General features: G+C 38.7%; 1 long non-coding RNA gene across 1 annotated transcript; it reads left to right on the forward strand.

The window, feature by feature from the left end:
- Positions 1-5,934: 5,934 nt before the first annotated feature.
- On the forward strand, positions 5,935-9,676 carry LOC135233013 (uncharacterized). The gene is made up of 3 exons (XR_010323709.1): positions 5,935-6,094; positions 7,242-7,436; positions 8,876-9,676. It is a non-coding gene; the product is annotated as an uncharacterized LOC135233013 (long non-coding RNA).
- The last annotated feature ends 494 nt before the right edge of the window (positions 9,677-10,170 follow it).

Genomic DNA, 10,170 nt, shown 5'->3' on the forward strand with positions numbered 1-10,170 from the left:
TCAGGGACTCTATGTTGTGTTCCCTGTCAGGGTGGTCATTGGTGGTAGCCGGGCAGCATCTAGTTCTTCTGGTCTTAGGCTGATGAAGTCTCTGGTTTATGTGACCCTTTCTGTCTCTTGGGCTAACATTTTCCTTGTGTCTTTGATGTTCTTCATTCTCCTTTGCTCCAGGTGGGTTGGGACCAGTTGATGCATCTTAGTTGGCTGCTCACAAGCTTTTAAGACCCCAGACTCCACTCACCACAGCGGGATGCACAACATTTTCTTAATAAACTTTGTTATGCCAATTGACCTAGCTGTCCCCTGAAACCGTGATCCCCAGACCCCCACCCCTGCTACTCTGCCTCCAAGGGTCTTGTTGGATTCAGGAAACTTTTTTTGGTTTAGTCCAGTTATGCTGACTTTCTGTTTATTGTGTGTTGTCCTTCCCTTCATCTAAGATAATTCTTGTCTGCTATGCAGTTTTTTTTATGCAGTTAGTAGCATAGTGGTTAAGAGCTATGTTGCTAGCCAAAAGGTCAGCAGTTCGAATCCACCATGCACTCACTCCTTGGAAACTCTATGGGGCAGTCCTCAGTTCTACTCTGTCCTATAGGGTCACTATGAATTGGAATCAACTCCACGGCAACGGGTTTGGTTTGGTTTGGATGCAGTTAGCGAATACTCCTCTTCCTCCCTCCACACCCTGATAACCATCAAACAATATTTTCTTCTGTGTTTAAACCTTTTCTTGAGTTCTTATTATAGTGGTCTCATACAACATTTGTCCTTTCGTCACTGACTAATTTCACTCAGCATAATGCCTTCCAGATTCATCCATGTTATAGGATGCTTCGAGGATTCATCATTGTTCTTTATCGTTGCATAGTATTCCATTGTGTGAGTATACTATAATTTGTTTATGCACTCATGCATTGATGGGTACCTAGGTTGTTTCCATCTTTTTGCTGTTGTGAACAATGCTGTAGTGAACATGGGTGTGCATATATCCATTCGTGTGATGGCTCTTATTTCTCTATGATATATTCCAAGGAATGATTTTGCTATTTCTAGCTTTTTAAGGAAGCGTCAAATTGATTTCCAAAGTGGTTGTACCATTTTACATTCCTACCAGCAGTATATAAGTGTTCCAGTCTCTCTACAACCTCTCCAACATTTATTATTTTGTATTTTGGGGATTAGTGCTAGTTTTGTTGAGGTGAGATGGTGTCTCATTGTAATTTTGATTTACATTTCTCTAATGGCTAATGATCATCAGCATTTCCTCATGTATCTGTTACCTCTTGAATGTCTTCTTTGGTGAAGTGCCTGTTCATATCCTTTGCCCATTTTTTAATTGGGTTGTTTGTCTTTTTGTTGTTGACGTTTTTACAGTATCTTGCAGATTTTAGAGATTAGACCCTGTTCGGATATGTTGTAGTCAAATTTTCTTTCCCAGTCTGTAGGTTGTCTTTTTATTCTTTTGGTGGAGTCTTTTGATGAGCATAACTCTGATTTTTAGGAGCTCCCAGTTATCTAGTTTCTTTCCTGGTATTTGTGCATTGTTAGTAATGTTTTGTATTCTGTTTATGCCATGTGTTAGGGCTCCTAGTATTGTCCCTGTTTCTTCTTCCATGATCTTTATTGTTTTAGATTTTGTATTTAGGCCTTTGATCCATTTTGGGTTAGTTTTTGTGCATGGCCTGAGGTATGAGTCTTGTTTCATTTTTCTACAGATGGATATCCAGTTATGCCAGCACCATTTGTTAAAAAGACTGTCTTTTTCTCATTTAGCAGACTTTGGACCTTTGTCAAATATCAGCTACATAGACCATAGGTGGATGAATTTACGTCTGGATTCTCAATTCTGTCTGAGTATCATCATTGTACCAGTACCAGGCTGTTTTAACTATTGTGGCAGTATAATATGTTCTCAAATCAGGTAGTGTGAGGCCTCCCACTTTGTTCTTCATCAGTAATGCTTTACTTATTCAGGGCCTCTTCCCTTTCCATATGAAGTTGGTGATTTGTTTCTCCATCTTGTTCAAAAATGCCATTGGAATTTGGATCGGGATTTCATTGTATCTGTAGATCACTTTGGGTGGAGTTGACGTTTTCACAACGTTGAATCTTCCTATCCATGAGCAAGGTATGTTTTTCCACTTACATAGGTCTCTTTTGATTTCTTGCAGTACTGTCTCGTTTTCTTTGTATAGGTCTTTTACTTCTCTGGTTAGGTTTATTCCTAAGAATTTTATCTTCTTGGGGGCTATTGTAAATGGTATTGATTTTGTGATTTCCTCTTCAAAGTTCTCTTTGTTGTGTATAGGAATAAAACTGATTTTTGTATGTTTATCTTGTATGCTGATATTTTGCTGAAGTCTTGTATTAGTTCCAGTAGTTTTCTTATGGATTCTTTGAAGTTTTCTGTATATAAGAGCATATCATCTGGAAATAGAGATACTTTTGCTTCTTCCTTACTGATTTGGATGCCTTTATTTCTTTTTCTAGCCTAATTGCTCTGGCTAGGACCTCACGAACAATGTTGAATAAGAGTGGTGATAAAGGGCATCCTTGTTTAGTTCACGTTCTCAAGGGGAATGCTTTCAGACTCTCTCCGCTTAGGATAATGTTGGCTGTTGGCTTAGTATAAATGCCCGTCATTATGCTGAGGAATTTCCCTTCTATTTCTATTTTGCTGAGAGTTTCTGTCATGAATGGGTGCTTGACTTTGTCAAATGCTTTTTCTGCATCAATTGATAAGATCATGTGGTTCTTGTGTTTTGTTTTATTAATGTAATAGATTACACTGATTGTTTTTCTAATGTTGAACCATCCCTGCATACCTGGTATGAATCCCACTTGGTCAGGTGGATTATTTTTTTGATATGTTGTTGAATTCTATTGGCTAGAATTTTGTTGAGGATTTTTGCGTCTATATTCATGAGAGATATTGGTCTGTAATTTTCTTTTTTTTTTTTGTGGTGTCTTTGTTTTGGTATCAGGATTGTGCTGGCTTCACAGAATGAGTTTGGGAGTATTCCATCCTTTTTTATGCTCTGAAATACATTTTAGTAGTAGCGGTGTTAACTCTTCTCTGAAAGTTTGGTAGAACTCTCCAGTGAAGCTGTCAGGACAGGGTTTTGTTGTTGTTGTTGGGAGTTTTTAAATTACCTTTTCAATCTCTTCTTTTGTTGTACGTTTATTTAGTTGTTCTACCTCTGTTTGTGTTAGTTTAGGTAGGTAGTGTCTTTCTAGAAATTTGTCCATTTCCTCTAGGTTTTCAGATTTGTTAGATTATGATTTTTTCACACTATTCTGTTATGATTCTTTTAATTTCAGTTGGATCTGTTGTGATATCGTTCACCTTATTTCTTATTATCAGCTTGGCCAGTGGTTTATTGATTTTGTTGATCTTTTCAAAGAACCGGCTTTTGGTCTTGTTAACTCCTTCAATTGTTTCTCTATTTCATTTAACTATGCTCTAATTTTTATTACTCGCTTTCTTCTGGTGCCTGAGGGCTTCTTTAGCTGCTCTTTTTCTATCTGTTTGAGGTTTAATGTTTTGATTTTTGCCCCTTCTTTTTGGATGTGTGCTCTTATTGCTATAAATCGACCTCTGAGCACCCCTTTTGTAGTGTCCAAAGGTTCTGGTTGGATATGTTTTCATTCTCATTTGATTCTGTGAATTTCTTTATTCTGTTCTTAATTGCTTCTGTAACCTGGTAGTTTTTGAGCAAGGTGTCGTTCAGTTTCCATGTGTTTGATTTTTTTTTTTTTCCTTGCTTTTTCTGTTATTGATTTCTACTTTTATGGCTTTATGGTCAAAAAAGATGCTTTGCAATATTTCGGTACTTTGGATTCTGTTAAGGCTTGCTTTATGGCCTGATAATGTGGTCTGTTCTGGTGAATGTTCCATGTGGGTTGGAAAAAAAAGTATACTTGGCTGCTGTTGAGTGAAATGTTCTATATTTGTCTATGAGGTCTAGTTGGTTGATTGTGGCATTTAGATCTTCTGTGTCTTTATTGAGCTTCTTTCTGAATGTTCTGTCCTTCACTAAACATGGTGTGTCGAAGTCTCTTACTATTACTGTGGAGTTGTCTATTTCTCTTTTCAATGCTGTTAGAGTTTGTTTTATGTATTTTGGAGCCCTGTCGTTAGGTGGGTAAATATTTATTATGGTTATGTCCTCCTGGTGTATAGACCCTTTAATCATTATATAGTGTCCTTCCTTATCTTTTGTGGTGGATTTTACTTTAAAGTCTGTTTTGACAGAGATTTATATTGCCATTCCTGCTCTTTTTTGATTGTTGCTTGCTTGATATATTTTTTCCATCCTTTGAGTTTTAGTTTGTTTGTGTCTTTGAGCCTAAGGTGTGTCTCTTCTAGGCAACATATAGGCAGATGGTGTTTTTTCATCCATTCTGTCACTCTCTGTGTCTTTATCGGTGCGTTTAGTCCATATATATTCAGCGTAATTATTGATAGGGTTGGGTAGGAGTTTAGTGTTGTCATTTTAATGTTTTTGTGAGTGTGTGTTGTTGACAGTTTCTTTGTTCCACTTACTTTTCTGTGCTAAGTCATTTTTCTTTATGTATTTTATTATCCATTTCATTGTTGTTGATTTTGTATTTGCTGAGTCTTTATGTTTTTCTTGTTTTTTTATTTTGATGTGTAAGATTGTTAGTTTCCTTTATGGTTACCTTAATATTTACCCATATTTTTCTAAGTTTTAAGCCAATCTTTTATTTCTTGATATCGCCTTGACTTCCTCTCCATATGAAAGATCTATGACTAGAGTATTTAGTCCCACTTTTTTGTTTTAATGTTGTCATCTTTTACATATTGACATCTGTTGCCCTATTTCCAGTGTTTTAGCTTTGATTTATTTTTGCGACTTCCCTATCTGGGTTCATATCTGGTGTCCTGTCCTATATTCTAGTCTTGGGTTGTTATCTGATGTTATTGATTTTCTATCTGGAGGACTTCCTGTAGTATTTCTTGTAATTTTGGTTTGATTTTTGCAAATTCCCTAAACTTCTGTTAATCTGGAAATGCCATAATTTCACCATCATATTTGAGAGACAGCGTTGCTGGGTATATAATTCTTGGCTGGCAATTTTTTTTTCCTTCAGGGCTTTATAGATGTAATCCCATCGCCTTCTTGCCTGCATGGTTTCTGCTGAGTAGCCAGAGCTTTGTCTTGTTGACTCTCCTTTGTGTATGACTTTTTGTTTGTCCCTAGCCACTCTTAAAATTCTCTCTTTCTCTCTGTTTTGGCAAGTTTGATTGTAATATGTCTTGGTGACTTTCTGTCAGGATCTACTTTGTGTGGAATTCAGTGAGCTTCTTGGATAGATATCTTCTCATCTTTCATGATATCAGGGAAGTCTTCTGCCAACAAGTCTTCAACCATTCTCTCTGTGTTTTTTGTTATCCCCCTGTTCTGGTACTCCAATCATTCGTAGGTTAGAGTCCCACATAATTCTTAGGGTTTATTCATTTTTTCTAATTCTTTTATCTGATATTTCCTCAAATAAGTTGGTGTTGAGTGCTTTATCTTCCATCTCAGTAATTCTGACTTCCATTGCCTCAATTTTGCTCCTATGACTTTCTATTGAGTCATCTAATTCTGAAATTTTATTGTTAATCTTTTGGATTTCAGTTTGCTGTCTCTCTATGGATTCTTGCAGCCTGTTAAATTTGTCATTGTGTTCTTGAATAACCTTCTTAAATTATTCTGTTGCTTCGTCTGTGTTTTCCTTGGGTTGTTCTGTGTTTTGCCTGACCTTCTTCCTGAATTCTGTGTGTTAGTCTTTTGAATTCTACCTTCAATAATTCCAAGAAATTCTCTTCCTCTGGAAGGTTTCTTGATTCTTTGTTGTGGTGGCTTGCTGAAGCCATCGTGGTCTGCCTCTATGTGATTTGATATTGACTGTTGTCTCCGGGTCATCAATAAATTATTATATTTATTTATTGTATGTTTGCTTACTGTGTCCTAACTTCTTGTTTTGTTTTATTGTGTCCAAATAGGCTGGCCATGTGAGCTAGTTTGGTTACTGGCGCCTTACACTCTCTCACATCCTGTCACCGGGTGATTAGAGCTGTTACAAGGTATGTGAGCCCAGGATTGTTTACTTTTCCTGTATGGATTCAGCTCAGGTGTCCAGATAGTCGGTCACCAAGTGTACCACCAAGTGGTGCAGGTGCTCACCTATAGTCCTAGACAGGCTGGGGTAATTGAAGTTGGCACAGGTATCTGACTGCAGTGGGGGGGTCATACACTGAGCAAGGTAGGGAACTGACAGCTTCCCCTGAGTGCCTGGGAGGAAAGCACATCTCTGTTCCCTAGATCATGTAGGTGGGTGGGTTTTGCTGCTGGACTATGGGCACCCAGTGCTGTTGGCTGTAAGGACTGGGAGTCACCACTTATTCTTGAACCCCTGTCGTGGATGACTAGGTGGTGTGGGTGGAGCCACCAGTCCTCGGGCCCCTAATGTGGGTAGGTGAGGACCCTGCTTAATGGGCAGATGTCATGAATCTGCCACTCCACCTTATAGCTGATACAGTTGAAAATAGGCTTCAGGTGTATACCCTGTTGTACTGTGCTAATGAGGGCCTATGTTTTTGAAATGGGCCCACACAGGTCTATACAGGGGTTAAAGGCACTCAAAGTCCGTAGACCCCTTATTCCTGTGCCTAGGCAAAGAGACTTTGTCTGCCCTGAGTTCCCACCTTAGGGGAGCTGGCAGATTATTTTTTCCTGTTTGTTAATTTGTTCCCTCTCCAAAGCTGGGAGAATGGCTCAGAGTATGTGATGGGTCCTACTTCCAGCCCAGGGGACATGGCAGTCTCTGGACCCAGCCCAGGACCCAGTGCAGAGCGGGGAGGGGCAGTAAATTGGAGAGAGTTTCTTCCCAAAGGGGGTGATTTTTGATCCGCGTGGCAGGTTGGATGCACATGCTTATCTTCTGCCATTTGGCACAGCTTTTCACTGGTTCTGGAGTCTTGAGTAGACTCTCCACTGCTCAGTCTCTCCTGATGTGGAAAACACGTCCTGAGTGCTACTGCTTGCTTCACCGTGCACACCAGCTGATCCAGCCTGCAGGGTGCCGGTTCTTGCCAGGTTAGGTCTGGCAACTCCTCACTGCTTCTAAACTATCTCTCCCTCCCCCTGCTGCTCAGTCTGACTCCTCAACTTTGCCTGTGATGTTCAGGGCTCCTAGATTTTCATATATAATGCATTCACTTGTTTTTTCAGGCCTTTGTTATAAGAGGGATCACAGGAAGTGCCTGACTACTCCGCCATCTTGGCCCACCTCCTGCACTGCAAAGTTTTGAGGGAAAGCCCAAGGAACTGCCACTACCTCTCAGCCTGGCCATTCCGCAGACCTGGCAGAGCCTCACAGTGATGAAGTTGCTTTCGCTACAAACTACCCATGACTCCAATGGGCAGGTATTCCTTTCTTTAGCTCATTCCATACTTCAGTCCTTCCCAGACCCTTAAAACTGGTTCTGTTTTTTTCTCTGACCCCATTCATACCTCTTCACTGGCTTTTTTTTTTTTCTTCAGAAGCTTATTTTCCTCTTGTTTGTGTCTCGTTAGTTTTGTTTTGCTTCTAGCTGATACTTAAATCACCCATTTGCTCATTTCCTCAGCTACTCCTATCTTCTCTGATGCTCCCACCTGTCTCATAAACTGTCTTTCTCCAATAATTCATGTTACTAGCTCTTTCTGCTCCATGATTATCTTATTTAATGGCTTTAACTCTAACTAGCTGCTTCCCTTTTTTCTCAGACATTGCTCCAATACCCTCATTTCTTTTCATTTGTTCTTATCACATGTACTAGATTTCCCATCTCCCACATGAGACTGAAATTTGAGGCTGTGAGAATGACTCCCATTGTGATTAAAATAGCAAAACTACCTTTATCTGTGTGTTGCCTTGCCTTGGCTCCTTTCTGGGAATGCATCTTTTGTTGAGACACATTTTGCTTCCTGTAGAATTTTGGATTACTATTCAGCCACCCATAGAGCTTGCTTTCTTCTTTCTACTCTTATTGCTTTTCTCCCTTAATATTTTCCCTTATTTTTGGCTTCAAGGCTCTTGCTTAAAACCTGCCTCATCTCTCTTTTTTTTTTCTATGTGAAAAATAATTAGGATTATTTCTCAAAGGTAAGAAATCTGGTCAAATAACCACAATTCTATTAAGCAACAATATCATTTGATAGCAAGCAAGCAACCCAGGCCTATCATACACATCTCGAAAGTGAGAAGACTTTTTTTTTTTTAAATAGAAAAGTACAGAAGATTAAAAGAAAAAGCCTCAATCACCATTCCGAGTCTTTAAAGTATTTTTATTTAGGAAAAGGGAACCCAATACATAGTCATTTTTTCTGTTGTCTGGTGGTGGGAAACATTTTGTCTGTTGGAAACAGTGGCAGATTGTCAATGATCTATATAAAACGATTTTCAGAGGCTGCACAGAATACAAATATTGCTAGTACAAAATGCTGCATTTTTCATAGTTACCATTTATAATAGAAATTAGAGTTATTATCCATGTAACTGAGAAAAGATATCATGGACTAAGATAAGTTAAGTACATATATATATATTTAACACAGATATATATATCTTTATTACCATTTTACACTTTCTGGTATAAAATTTTAAGCACATTATCACATATCATCAGGTAATAGTAGCTATAGATAGACCACGAGAGAGAATTCACGCAGAATCAAAACTTAAAATTTGATGTAATACGATCAGCACCCCACATTCACGTTAATACAAGGAAATAGTCCTGAATTGTGCAATGAACTCTGTATGTACATATGCCATACATAAATTCTTGAGCATCTCCTCCCCAAAATTCTTTCTCTTACAGCTGATATTTGCTGCATCCAGTGGCCTACAGAAGTTTTCTGGACAGAATGTCCCTGATAAGAGCAGCCTACTAGCAGTTGTCTGTTTTTAAGATTTATCAGGAGAACAAATCACAGCCTCGAGGACACAAGGTTGCCCCATGGATGACCACACAGCCCAGTGGGAATTCCCAATTAGTGGAGTTCACTAAGGATGCCAGGAGAACTTTGAAAATCTACCCGAACCAATGAGAAGGTCTGTTTCGCAGAATCAGAAGATGAAAGACTTTTCATCTTTATTATATTCCCCCAACAGAAGCATTGCACTGTCCTCTTTAAAATAACACCCAAACATTCAAGGCAAGTTAAAAATTAAAACTGAATTCTCAAAACTCAGTAATGAAGACTAAACCTCAAATAAAACATTCATGTTTACAAGGCCTTGGGGGACTACCACCTACCTATGTAACTTTACTAGATAAAAAGACTAAAGCATGTCTTGAATATATAAACAAAATTGTATTTACAGACATATAACAGCTATAACACCTATCATAAAACTTTATAGAGAGAACTTGTTTTCAAAAGTATAAGAATGGTTTTAAATATACATAATATAATAAATATAATAATAATTCTATGACCAACATTTAAAAAATAAAACAATGGAATCTATCGCCTATATTAAGCTATCACTATCCTATGGCTTTAATTTTACATTTTTAAAGTTATTCCTTCCCAATCTAAGCCCCTACACTCCACATTCAAATGGTAACTAAATATATTTACAAAATGGGCCCTCCAACTTCCACCTCAGGGGAGATTTGAGCTGAGCAATTGGAAAACTTAGGTGGTACCACAGGAAGGAATGGAACCGAAAAAACCCTGGTTTCTCATTACTCCTCCAAAGACAACTAGAAGGATCCCCCAACTTCTAGGAGCATGACATGGTAATTCTATCCAGTCCTTGGAGAAGAGCTTGGTTTTTCTAGGTGACTTGGATGAGGCTCCTCTCTTGACTTCCTGCTGAAGATCCACATCTCCCCTGAGCCCAGCCATCTGGAAGCAAGAGAAAGAGAGACAATGTCAGACTTCAAGGACATAAAGATGATTCATATTCTAAATCCATCCTAACCAGAGCTTGTCATTGTCGTCTTGTGCCAGCCAGTCAAATCCGACTCATGGCAACCTCACATGTCACAGAGTAGAACCGCTCCATACAGTTTTCTTGGCTGTAATCTTTACCGAAGCAGATTGCCAGGCATTTCTTCTGTAGTGCCATGGGGTGAGTTCAAACTGCCAACCTTTAGTTTAGTAG

The sequence above is a fragment of the Loxodonta africana genome, chromosome 12 (genome assembly GCF_030014295.1).
Source record: "Loxodonta africana isolate mLoxAfr1 chromosome 12, mLoxAfr1.hap2, whole genome shotgun sequence".
Taxonomy (NCBI): Eukaryota; Metazoa; Chordata; class Mammalia; order Proboscidea; family Elephantidae; genus Loxodonta; species Loxodonta africana.